The sequence below is a fragment of the Cebus imitator genome, unplaced genomic scaffold (assembly GCF_001604975.1).
Source record: "Cebus imitator isolate Cc_AM_T3 unplaced genomic scaffold, Cebus_imitator-1.0 Scaffold444, whole genome shotgun sequence".
NCBI classification, from domain to species: domain Eukaryota; kingdom Metazoa; phylum Chordata; class Mammalia; order Primates; family Cebidae; genus Cebus; species Cebus imitator.
The window spans coordinates 3,507,046-3,519,314 of NW_016107759.1; the positions used below are offsets into that span (position 1 = coordinate 3,507,046).

At 36.7% G+C, this 12,269-nt stretch overlaps 1 protein-coding gene and 1 long non-coding RNA gene across 2 annotated transcripts in view; one reads left to right on the forward strand and one right to left on the reverse strand.

Annotated features, from left to right (window-relative positions):
* Positions 1-437: 437 nt before the first annotated feature.
* On the reverse strand, positions 438-2,398 carry LOC119468515. Its single transcript, XR_005197208.1, has 3 exons — positions 2,315-2,398; positions 1,881-1,930; positions 438-558 (listed from the first exon to the last, which is right to left on the reverse strand). It is a non-coding gene; the product is annotated as an uncharacterized LOC119468515 (long non-coding RNA).
* Positions 2,399-2,516: 118 nt separating this feature from the next.
* The window catches only part of JAKMIP2 (janus kinase and microtubule interacting protein 2), a gene marked incomplete at its 3' end in the record, with an annotated part of 163,351 nt that continues 153,598 nt past the window's right edge, over positions 2,517-12,269 (forward strand). The window contains exon 1 of the mRNA XM_017511171.2: positions 2,517-2,833. The remainder of the gene's footprint in view (positions 2,834-12,269) is intronic.

Genomic DNA, 12,269 nt, shown 5'->3' on the forward strand with positions numbered 1-12,269 from the left:
TTTTAGTAGAGCCAGGTTTTCACCATGTTGGCCAGGCTGATCTTGAACTCCTGATCTTGTAATCCACCTGCTTCAGCCTCCCAAAGTGTTGGGATTACAAGCGTGAGCCACTGGGCCTGGACCATCATCTTTACCATGTTAATTTTCATTTATGTTCTGCTGAAGTCAGAGACAAATTTCACTTAAAAATGAATAAATAACAAATTAAATAAATCATAAATAATTGCAATAAATAAGGGAAAACTATTATTAAATAATGATAACAGTGCTACCTGGATGTGACCAAAAAGAAATAAGAAAGTCGTATTTGAATGGTTAAATTGGAGACTTCTTCAAATAGGAAAGACCAAACTTTTCTCTCCACCGATTGCCTCTTGACCAATTGTTTTATGTTAATGGGAGGAGAGGAGAAAACTAGAATCACTCACCTTAGCCAGTCAGCTCCTAGAACAAAGGATGAAATGCTGTCCTGAGGACAGGGCGGAGGGTTCTGTCATCTAGTGTGTCACAGCTTCTACAGCCTGTAGCTTCCTGCCCTGCTTACTTACAAGACCACCTCTGTGGAGAAGATAAAATACAGGAATGCAAAAAGAAGCGAGGTGATCACAACCTATTCCTTTATGCTACACATCACACATATGTGATGTTGACTTGGAAATGTGTGCAGGCTGTGTGGCTGTTGAGGCTTTGACAAAAGGCAGGGGACACTGGCTGCACAAAGCAGAATGCAGGCTTTCCCACCAAGTGGATGGGAAGCCAGGGTCAAGTACTGGGGAGGAGCTGCAACTCTTTCCCGTGTCACCTAGGTATCTTCAAGTCAGTTTTATTAGAATAAGCCCCTGACATCAAGAGTGACACCATGCAGGAAAATGTCCGTCTTCTCATGGTTTAATGTTAGTTACTTACAAATGAGTAACAAGTAACTATGGCTACATTTATTGAATATTTTCTATCTGCTGAACACTGTATATTTTACACATATCATCTAGTTTAATTTTTATAATGACTCATGCGATTCTATGATTATTTCTTTTTACAGATGAAGAATCACAGATTTGAGAAAGTTAATAAATATGTTCCAAGTTATACCCAGAGTAAATACTGGCGCTAGGAACGGAGCCAAGATCGTCTGACTCTGAAACTTGTGTTAATGCCATTTGAATCTTTAAATAATCTGTGGATTAAGAACAGAGATTATTTCCATTTTATGGAGGAGTGGCAGAAAAGTGTAGTGGTCTGGAGAGCAAATGTGAGTGTTATAAGAGTCCATTTTAGTTCCGGCTCCGTCGTTTATCAGTTGTGAATTTAGGAAATGTATCTAACTCCTCTTAGATTTACGATGTCCTCAAATATCGAAATGTGTAGAACATTCGATCTCTTAGGGCCTCTGTCTTTGCCATCATCACCATGGCTATCACGTATTTTGCGTTTTCTCGCTTAATTTTTTCTCCTACCTGAAATTGCCACGTAATTCCCCTTAAACCCTTAGATTAAGAGGTGGCTGCTACTATGCCACAATAGTAATATTTATTGTACACTGTGTGCTTACTATATGCCAAGTGTTTTTAGTGCATTATCTCATTCAACCTTTACAAAGCCTGCACGAGATAAATACTAGTGTCATCTATAATGCATAGAGACAGAACTCGCCTAGACCTCGACACTACTGATTTCACTTCCCCTTTTCACACCCACCACCCTGGCTGCCAACTGACTTCGGAACTCCAAAAGGGCATCCATGAAAATGGCAGGAAGTGTCTGCAGGAAATGGAACGCTCCAGGAGTTTGACGCTAAAAAAGATTGGGAACTGTCCACCAACTGGTGCTACCGAGAATCGTGGTCGTTGAAAGGGATTTCAGTGTCCTCTATCCCAACTTACTTTTCCTCAGGGAAGTGTCAAATACCTCCAGGTCCTCTTCAGAAGGGCAGCTGGAAAAACAGTAAAACCAAGTAACTCACCTGAGAACATGCCGGGAGTAGTGCAAAGGAATCAACCAGACTCTTAATTTATTACAAAGTCCAGCCACTCCGTTTGCTTTCTAACAACCTTGTTGCCTGGTATTGAGTAAAAGATGCTATAAAGGACCAACACGTTTGGAAGTAATGATAATCTGCTGTCATGCGACATAATTTTCTCCACATTTGTTATCATTTATCTGCTGGTAAATTTCGTTCATTTTATTGGAAAACCACAGAAAATGAAAAAAAAAAAAAAACAGCTAAGCTATTTCGTATGTTTCGACCTAGATTTCAATTAAATTTTAATTATTCTCCTCCCGCGCCTATCCACCCTCGCCCCATTTTTCAAAAGACCTGGAGTCCAGGGTAGGAGAGATCAAGAGCATCCCAGAGGGCAGCAGCACAAATTCGCTCCCCTCCAGACCCTGCAGCTTGCTTCGCCCATCTCCCCTCCCCCTTAGCTTGGTCGCTTATCATTGGTCATTGCCATGGCAACCAGCAGCTGCCGGCCCAGCAGCCTCTACCGCAGCAGGGGTGGGGCACTGGGGGAGGGGGAGAGAGAGGAGGAGCCAGAGGAGGTGTCTGCTGCAAGTTCCTGGCTGCTTCCAAGCTCACCCCATCCTCCGAGAGGGAGGAGGCCCAACTGGTGATGCTGCTGCTGCTGCTGCCGCCGCCGCCGCCTCTATTGCTGATACTCTAGTGCAGCTGGAAGGGTGGTTCCTATTCGCACCATCGCCAACCAGAGACAGAGAGAAAAAAACGGCAGCCGCTGCTGATGTTGGGTTCGGAGGCTTCATCCGACTCGGTCACAAGGAAAATGGATTCAGTTTGCATCTCTCCCTCCTTTAAACAGCTTCTCCGGGTCTCAGCATGGTGAGTAGGAAACAGTAGGGCTCCCTTCTTGGTTTAGTGTGTTATTATTTGACCTGTGTATACATTTCTGGCCTGAACTTGAACAATGACTCCCGTGCCTCAGACTAGGAGCGCGAGATGTGGAGACAGAAATGAGTGATGGAGGGAGAGGAAGGTTGCCAGGAACATAGAAGTGAGAAGACAACCGCTTGTGTTAAAAAAAAAAAAAAAAAAATGCTGTTCTGATTCTATCTCTAACTGGCTCAGAATGCAGACTGAGCCACTTGGTGCCAAAAAAAAAAAAAAAAAAATGCTGTTCTGATTCTATCTCTAACTGGCTCAGAATGCAGACTGAGCCACTTGGTGCCTTTTTTCCTAAGCTTAGCAACAGCATCAGGGGTTGGAAAAGGAGCTAACACCAAGAAGAGGGTGTTATTGAAAGGAATCATTTCATTTGCAGCTCTCACATACAGGGTTGGGCCTTCTTCAGAAATACATTCGGTGTCTCATAAGCTTCCCAGACTCATGTTAAGGTGGTTTTGCTTATTTCATTGATTGTTTAGAAAAAGCGGCCCCAGAATTCCACATTCTATTTTATATTCTAATGTACTCTTGTTGAGAAATCATTTGCCAGAGCCAGTTTTATTTTATACATAGATTTGATTGTGAACTTATACATGTATATATTATGGATATACATATCATATATACACGTGTTACTTAGCATTTATATTGCATTTATGGAGGATATTTATATGTAGAGTGTGCTTTGCAATCATTTTTATGGGTTAGCTATGTCCTTGTATGTCTGAAAGTAATTGCATGTTTTTGAAACTATGCTTCTGGTTTGTATTATTATTCATTGGCTTCATTTGGATTAATGTGAAATTTACTCTTGTTATTGTCTCTTAATTTTATTGTGACCAATTGGAACAGATGCCTATCATTTGATCTGTATCATAGAACTAGATGCAAATTCATAGCCTGCCTCTTTATTTTTAATTGGGTTTGTGGGGGGTGATATTGAGGATTCCAAATTCACAATGATGGGAAAGGGAGGCGGCTTGTGGTATTATTTTGTTTCTAGCATCATGCCAAATGAATGTTTGAGCAAATCAGTTTTCTGGAAATGCCACCCCAACCTTTTCATGTTTGTGCCTTGTGTCCCAGGAAGCACAGCTAAGCTGGAAGGTGAAATGCATTCATTTTATTTAATAGTGCTGCTATCTGCTGTTCATTCCTTCAGTATCCAGGCACCATTTTATAGTTCTCCCAAATGTTGTATTATGGGTCTCCTTCTGCAAATGATTAAGTAGGAAAGTAGGATTGTTTTGAAAATCTAGGTATTCCCAAGTACCCTAGCCCAGCCATTTCTAAATTAGTCTGCTTATACAATGAAATGAAACCAGAGAGTGAGCAAAGCTGAGCAGGAGAATGTGTGTGGCTTGTAGCTGAAATGGGGGGCCATTGTAGTTTACAAATGCTCACTGGGATCTGCTTGACCTTTTATTATGTCAAGGCTTTAAGGCAGCTCGGGAGACTAATGGTGCCGGAGATAAGGAGGTTCCATTCCCACCCAGGATAATGGATTTCATTGAAGTAAAGCTGGAAAAATTTTTGTAGGTAAAATGTATGAGTAATATTACATTCACCACATGGGCTATTATAGTTTTATCCATTAATCTCTTCTCTGACAATATCATTGTTAGTACAGACATTTTTTACAATGTAAATAACAATTGTTTGGGGCTTTAGCCTTGCATTATGATTCTACATACACCCCCAACCACATTTATAATTTTCATATGTATTTGAATCAGGTTTAAAGTTTAATTTCTCTGAGAATAATTGTTCTCTTTGGTTTATACTTGAGAAGGGGCCTTAGTGACTTAATTGTGCATGTGCTCATGGCATGCCATATATTATAGATCCACAGCTTTGTAAACTCCTGCTACCATGCGCCTAATTGTAACAACTATATGAATTAGGGCAAGGAAAGAGATACTGGGCTTGTATGTTCTATCAAAATTGTATAACACATTGCATCCTGAATCTTTCAGTGATAATTCTTGACTTCCTAAAATTACAATGTTAGATATGTCTATAGTAAACTTAAAAAATTAAGATTTGTACTAGTTGACCCCATTTCATGCAACGAAAGCAGATAGCCTGGGACTTTGTTTTTGTTTCTTTTTTGTTGAGTTTTTGTTTGTATGTCATTTTAGAGGCAAAGTTGGTACAGTTCAAACAGAGGTGAATCCCTTAGGCCATGTGCTTAAAACTCCTTGTAGATAGCCTGTTTCTGCCAAGTGTCAGCTATTACCCTGATAGAAATACAGGTCTAGCTTTTGACCCCACAATTTAAGACAATTATATGGCCTTTGCTAAGGGGCCACAGAAAAGTGAAGTATGTTTTAAGCACTAAAAGTTGAACTCTCTGAGGACAGATTTTTTTAAAAAACTAGGATTATTTCATTTGGAGAAGAGAAAACTGAAATATGACAATCATTTGTTTCAGATAAATTGAACATGGGGCATAAGCACAGGACATTGTTTATTGCTATTTTTTGGAACCTCAAATATGGTCAATGGGCTTCAACTTTATGAGGAATTATGAAGATTAGAAATATAAAATTGTAGAAGTTCCTCATTGTAAGTGTGAGTAGTCAACTGGGTAATCAGATAAAGCAATACACTCTTTTCTCATCAAAACCTCCTTAAGTATGACCTAGATATGCATTTGTCTAGGATGGACTAGATTTCCTTCTCAAGAACTTCTCTTGCTTTTTCTAGAGTAAGTCATTTATTTAAGAGAGTATGTTCATTGTTTAAGATCAGGCACTTCTAGATTATAACAGTAAGACTCCATTTTGTAGTTGGCTTCTAAATTACAGGATCTAGGTATTTGCAAGTAAATTAACTGATTGTCTTCCTAGAGAAATTTACATGTAATTCTGCCAGAATGCGGGAAACTGAACATTTACCTGTTCATAGAGGCCTTTCTCAGCAACTTTTTGGAGTGTGATGTCAAATGTGTATATTAAAATTATTTTCTGTTGCGTGGTTAATTTTGAAAAATGTAATGTGTTATTTAAGGGGATCTTGACACAAAATAATTCAAGAGCCATCAAGTTGATTTTTTTAAAAAAAATAAATTTTTTGAAAGATATGTACAAATTAATGCTTAAATGTGCTGTTTAACAAACTAATCTTCCACTCAAACAGTATCTTAAAAATGTCATTCATGTTGTAATATTGAAATTAAATATTTTGATTGGTATGTAAGCTTTAGTAAAATTTGTTTTAATTAGGACACCCATTAATTACTTTCTCATTTTGTAATAGGATATTTCTTATTTCAAGTGACTTCAGAACATATTTTTATTTTATCTACCTTCTGCAAGTTGGCTTCAGAATGACTTAGACAATATTTGGAGAGTAAAATAGTTTTCTACATTTATTTTTGGTTCATCAAAAGTTAATGCTTTGTTTCTCATGGTTGGAGCCTTATTGTGGAAGTTTTAACATAAATAACACAATAATGGGCTTTTACTGAAACAAAAAGTTAGGTTTATACTTGGTTGTTACTCTTTGAAGTCTGCTACAATTCCCTCTGTTTACACATTCCACTATTATTCTATCAAGGGAAAATGTGCTTTCAAGCAGGATAAATTAATCAATTAACTAACAACTATTTGTAGAGCTTTTACCTGACTAGGAGACTTTGCATATGTTAGCAACAAAGAATTTCTGTGGAGAATATAAGATATACACCCATGAAATAGTTGATGATGAAAACAATGTAGTTGTAATTAGTACCATCCCTTCACCTTATGTTAATACAATTTTATTTAATTCTGTCATTTTTCCATCGTTATTTTTTATTTTATATTCCATCAATTTCAGCTTCTATTCTATCATTTTAATTCAATCATATCAACAAAGCTAGTGTCATAACAGTTATTTAAAATAAACGGGAACAGATTTAGGGAGGTTAGACTTGTCCAAATTTGTGTTTGGTAAATTGTGTAACAGGATGGATCAATAATTTCATGAGTACAAACTACCATAGTAGAAAGGTAGTGAATTATCTTACCAATTTGAATTTTAATTGGTAAAATAATTTTAATTCAATTTACTAATCTGCATTGTGTGGCTCATTTTATTTGACTACTTCAGGTACCATAATTTGTTCTTTGAACATACTGAATTTGGAAAAAAAAAAAAAAAAAAAAAAAAAAAAAAAAAAAAAGGGGGGTTCACACAAAAAAAGCATTTTAAAGAAAATCTAGCCTTCTTGATATTTCAGAAGAACCTAGAAGCATTTGTTTGCTTGAAAATCAGAACTTTGTTGGACTGATATGCACTTATTTTATAGATAGATATTGTTGTTATTTTTAATGACATAGAGGTTAGGAGGTGACCATTTTTCTGTGCTTAGGATCAGATTAAAATTCCTGTAGGTCCTGAATCTTGAAAAAAGTTATGCCATTCCTACCTATATGTCCTAATTATCTCTCCACCTACACATTCTTAAAGGTAAAAATGATATTGTCTTAAAATAAGTGTACATCAGTTCAACGATTTTCTGATTATTTTCTCTGAACAAATGCTTCTACATTTTTCTGAAATAGCAAAAGTATTTATTTGTTTTTCAAATATTCTAACTTCTGATGTCTCTTTTTCTTCATTAATGGCCTAGCCACATACTGGTGTGACTATTTGGTAATTCAGCCCTGGCCAAATACCAAATCATGGCATCTGAACTATATTCTACGTTTGTAAAAAGTGTCCTTTATAATTAATTAGCATGCAGTAAAAATGAGACCTGTCACACTAAAAAAATTCTTCTTTAAATCATTATTCACTACTACAACTAAATCCTGTGGCTTAAAGTTTTTTTATATTTAAAAATAATACATCCTCATTGTGGAAAATGAAAACACAGAAATGTGTAAAAGGAAAATAAGAACCACTCAAAAGCCTACCACCAAGAAATCATTACTGTTAGCATTTCAGAATATTTCCTTTGAGATCCTTTTGTGTAGACACATAGAAACACATGCAGACACACAGTTTCATAAATGGACCATACTCCAGCCATTGTTTTATACTCCTTTTGCTTTATGTATAGTGGCCATCTATCCATGTCAACAAATATGTCTCTACTGAATTTTAAATTTCCTTGTACATTTTTTGATGATTCAAGCTGTTTTTTCCTTCACGTGGGAGTCTTCACTCTTTACTTTTAAATACTTCTTATGATGCAGGTAGACTCTGCTTGATTTAAAGCAGCTGTGAGTCAAGCATTATATTCAGGAAATATGAACTCTGTTACCCTGACCTGCCACTGCATCTTACAATGGGTCTTAAATTAACCTTGGTCATTCCTTGTCTGCTGGTAATGAATAAGTTCTGAATCCAAGGCAGTGAAATCCCTGTTGGAGTCACTAGGAATTTCTCCAGGTGCATGCATCAGCAACAATTAAAAACCAAAAACTAAAACACATCTCTTTCAGATTCATGTTCGTTTTCCCCAGTGTGTTGTAGTACTATGTCCTGTAGTTTAATTTTTTAATTAATTAATTAATTAATTAATTATTATTTCAATAAGGTCTCACTCTGATGCCCAGGCTAAAGTTCTGTAGCATGATCTTGGCTCACTGCAACCTCAACCTCCCAAATTCAAGTGATTCCTGTACCTTAGCCTCCAGAGTAGCTGGGACTACAGGCGCTCACCACCACTCTTGGCTAATTTTTTATTTTTAGTAGAGACGAGGTTTCACCATGTTGGCCAGGCTGGTCTCAAACTCCTTACCTCAAGTGATCTGCCTGCCTGGGCCTCCCAAAGTACTGGGATTACAGGCAGAAGCCACCACGCCCTGCCTGATCTATAGTTTTATCCTTGGTTAAGCAACTCAACTCCTTTATGGGAAGATATTTAAATGACTTCTTGGAATAAACCAAGTGTATTAGTCCATTCTCACACTACTATAAGGACATACCCAACACCAGGTAATTTATAAAGGAAAGAGGTTTAAGTGACTCACACTTCCTCAGGGCTGGGGAGGCCTCAGAAAATTTACAATCATGGCAGAAGGGGAAGCAAACATGTCCTTCTTCACATGGTGGCAAGAGGGAGAAGAATGAGAGCTGAGTGAAGGGGGAAGACGCTTATAAAGCCATCAACTCACGAGAGAACTTACTATCATGTGAATAGAATGGAAAAAACCATCCCCAAGATCCAATTACCTCCCAATGGGTCCTTCCCACGACATGTGGGGATTATGGTAACAACAATTTAAGATGAGACTTGGGTGGGGACACGGCCAACTCATATTGCCAAGATGTAGTTTTGCTATTTTTTCACTATATTCATTATTTTAAAATGAATTACTTCATTATTTCCTAGTGAATTCATGTGCATCTTAGTTTTCAAATAAAAACCCAGTCATCTGAGTCTTTCCCCTTTTTAAATATGAATGGTTGACTCTTCTCAAACTTTAAGTCTGAACTTCAAACATAATGCCTTGGAAAGAATTCCCTAGGCATATCTCCCCTATTACTCTCTCCAACCTGTGTGTTTCCTTCATAATATATATCAACAGTTGTAATTACAGAGCTATTTATTATTTGCTTTCCCTACTCATCACTAGAATGTAAGCTCCATGAGAGCAGAAAATGAAACTGTGTTGTTCACCAATTGTAATGAATGCCTTGATACAGCATGCATGCTCAATAAAGGCCATTTGACAGAGTGACAGAATGAATGAAAGAATGAGAGTCACCTAAAGGGCTCCTGGCCTAAGATTGTAAAGGAGACTTCAACTAATAGCTCTTTTGACTGTGATTCTCATTTTTTAAAATTTGACTGTAAAAACAAATGAGTTATATTCATATCCTCAGATATTATGATTTCGATAAGGCAAAATCAGATTCTTAAAGGTAACATATCACAATACTTAACAATACATCATTAAAAACTGCCCGCTACATGCTATGACGTAAGTAAGAAAGGCTATGAACACTTCCGTGGCTGTTTTTATTTTCTTTTAAAAACTGAATTGCAAGTCAGAAATAGTGATATCATTAACAAATACCTTTAATTCACTGTGATTAATTAAAATAAGTTAGTAATTTAATTATTATAAGCTCCAAATTACATGATACACACTCACAGCTATTGTGCTATTTTAGAAATCAACTCTACTGAATTCATTAATCATAAACAAATCATTCCATCATCTCTCCATCCAAAAATTAAGTTGAATCAGAAATGCATCTCACTCCAAAGATAAATTAAGGCAGCACTCTGCTTTCATGAAAATTTTGAAATCAAATATAAAAAGAGTGACTTGAACAAGTGGGTTAGCTTAGCAGACACAGGGACATGCCTTTGAACCTCTGAGGATAGTCATTTATATGGGTGTCTAAACTGCTGATATGCTGTAACTTAAGTATGAGGAAGAAGCTTTTGTTGCCTTTCTTTGTTTGGAATCTAAATCAAGATCATGGCACTTACTGCAATTCGTGAATTTCTGGAGTTCAGCTGCAGTTAGAATATACATGGAAAACCAAATCTGACTGATTTTAGCTGACACTATGTGGTCAGAAAACCACTCAATATTATTTTCAAGAAGGAAATTTTGCTGAGATTATCCTGACTCTAAAAAAGCCTGTGAGCATGTGCTTAGGAGAAGAGGGTGGTATTTTCATCATACCTTCTTTTCAAACTGGAAATGTTCCCCTGAAAAATGCTTATACCCACAGTGGAAACCAGGTAATTGTTTTTTACCGGCATTCCTTACCTGGCTTTTCTTATGTAGCACTTCACGGAGAGAGGTGTATTCCAAAAATAAACTGCGCTCTTACTCTGTAGTCATCACTGATCTATATTTAAGGCCCTTAACCTACTCATACATCAAGCATACCTAATTTGAACTTACTTTCCAAAATAAAATTGTTAGTTTTTTTTAATGCAAAAACACTCATGAAAACTACTAGACAGTATTTTAAATGAGTACCATTCTGTGAAATCTAGGCTATTGTGTCATTCTACCAATAAATGAAGAGCAAAACAGTCAACAAATTTTTATATGATTATAACCAATTTGGAGAATTTATATTAAAAAAATCCATGCTGAGAATTCACATGAGCATTCACAAGCTGCTGATCCTGCTAACTGACCTTGGCAACATAGAGAGAAGGACTTAGATGTTTTGAACATATTATAGACCCTCAACTTGCTTTCTTATGAATATGCTAGGTAATTCAGATAACGAAAATGGGTACTCTGGAATTACAGGGATTTCTCCATCATCTACTCAGCTCTAGTTTCCTAAACCCAAAGGAAGGAATTATTCTGACCACTGGCTCAGATTCTGTCTCCTATTGTCTTTTAAGGAGTAATTTAGGTTGTAGTTAATTAACCATAAAATGGATTTGGTATTTTAGAGAACATATTATTTTTAGCTATATTATGAAAAACATCTGAATTTTGACTTCTTTTTAAAGCACTTTATTAAATAAAATTATCTATAAAATTTAGAATATAGTGTATTTTGAGCCAGGTGCTTAAAACATTTAGCAATAATGAAAAATAAGCCTCAGCTTTTTCAACCCTGAAGTAACAAGGAATGCCTTCCCCCAGTAAATTTTACATAGAAGGAATGTTTTACCTGTTTTGTTCTCGTCTTAGCTAGATGGTCCACATTTTTTACCTACAGGGTGCAATGCTACACTCTGAAACAAGAGAAAGGAAAATATTAGCATACAAAAAGGGGAATCGATTGTTGCATCTGAGTGTGACCTTTGGGTTTTTGCTTTTTACAGGTTTAAAAGAGTTCAGTATCCAAATGCACACTTAAACATGCCTGATCCATACTAACACTCTTATGTGGAAAGATTCGACTACATATACTATCCAATCTCTTTTAACTATGGTGTGTGATTTTATATTTTTCTCCTTTCATCCTACATACAGTTTTTAAAATCAAGTCTGAATGGTTTAGCCAAGGCCCCCGAAACATAGTAAAGAGACAAGATTAATATTTCTAGGCAGTCACTGGTTCATTTGCTTACTGAACTTTCACTAACGTTTGTGTAGTTTGAAAACATGAGCTGTCTACCTTTATTTTGTATGATCCTCTCACTTTGAAACATTGATCTTTGGCTGTGAAGTCAACTGTAATCTAAGCAGAATTGATCAGTTCTCAGTTCACATGGTGCCATCACTAACCACATTCTTGGGGTGCTTAAGTGCTGTTTAACTAACGACAGGATCCCTACGGCAGAGAATAGCTGATGAAGCAGTAGAAAAGCATTTCATTTGAGACAGACTTTCGCCAAAGATGCACTTTCCCCTGAGTAAACGATAGACTGGCTAGGGAAAATGTGGCACATATACACCATGGAATATTATGCAGCCATCAAAAACGATGAGTTTGGGTCCTTTGT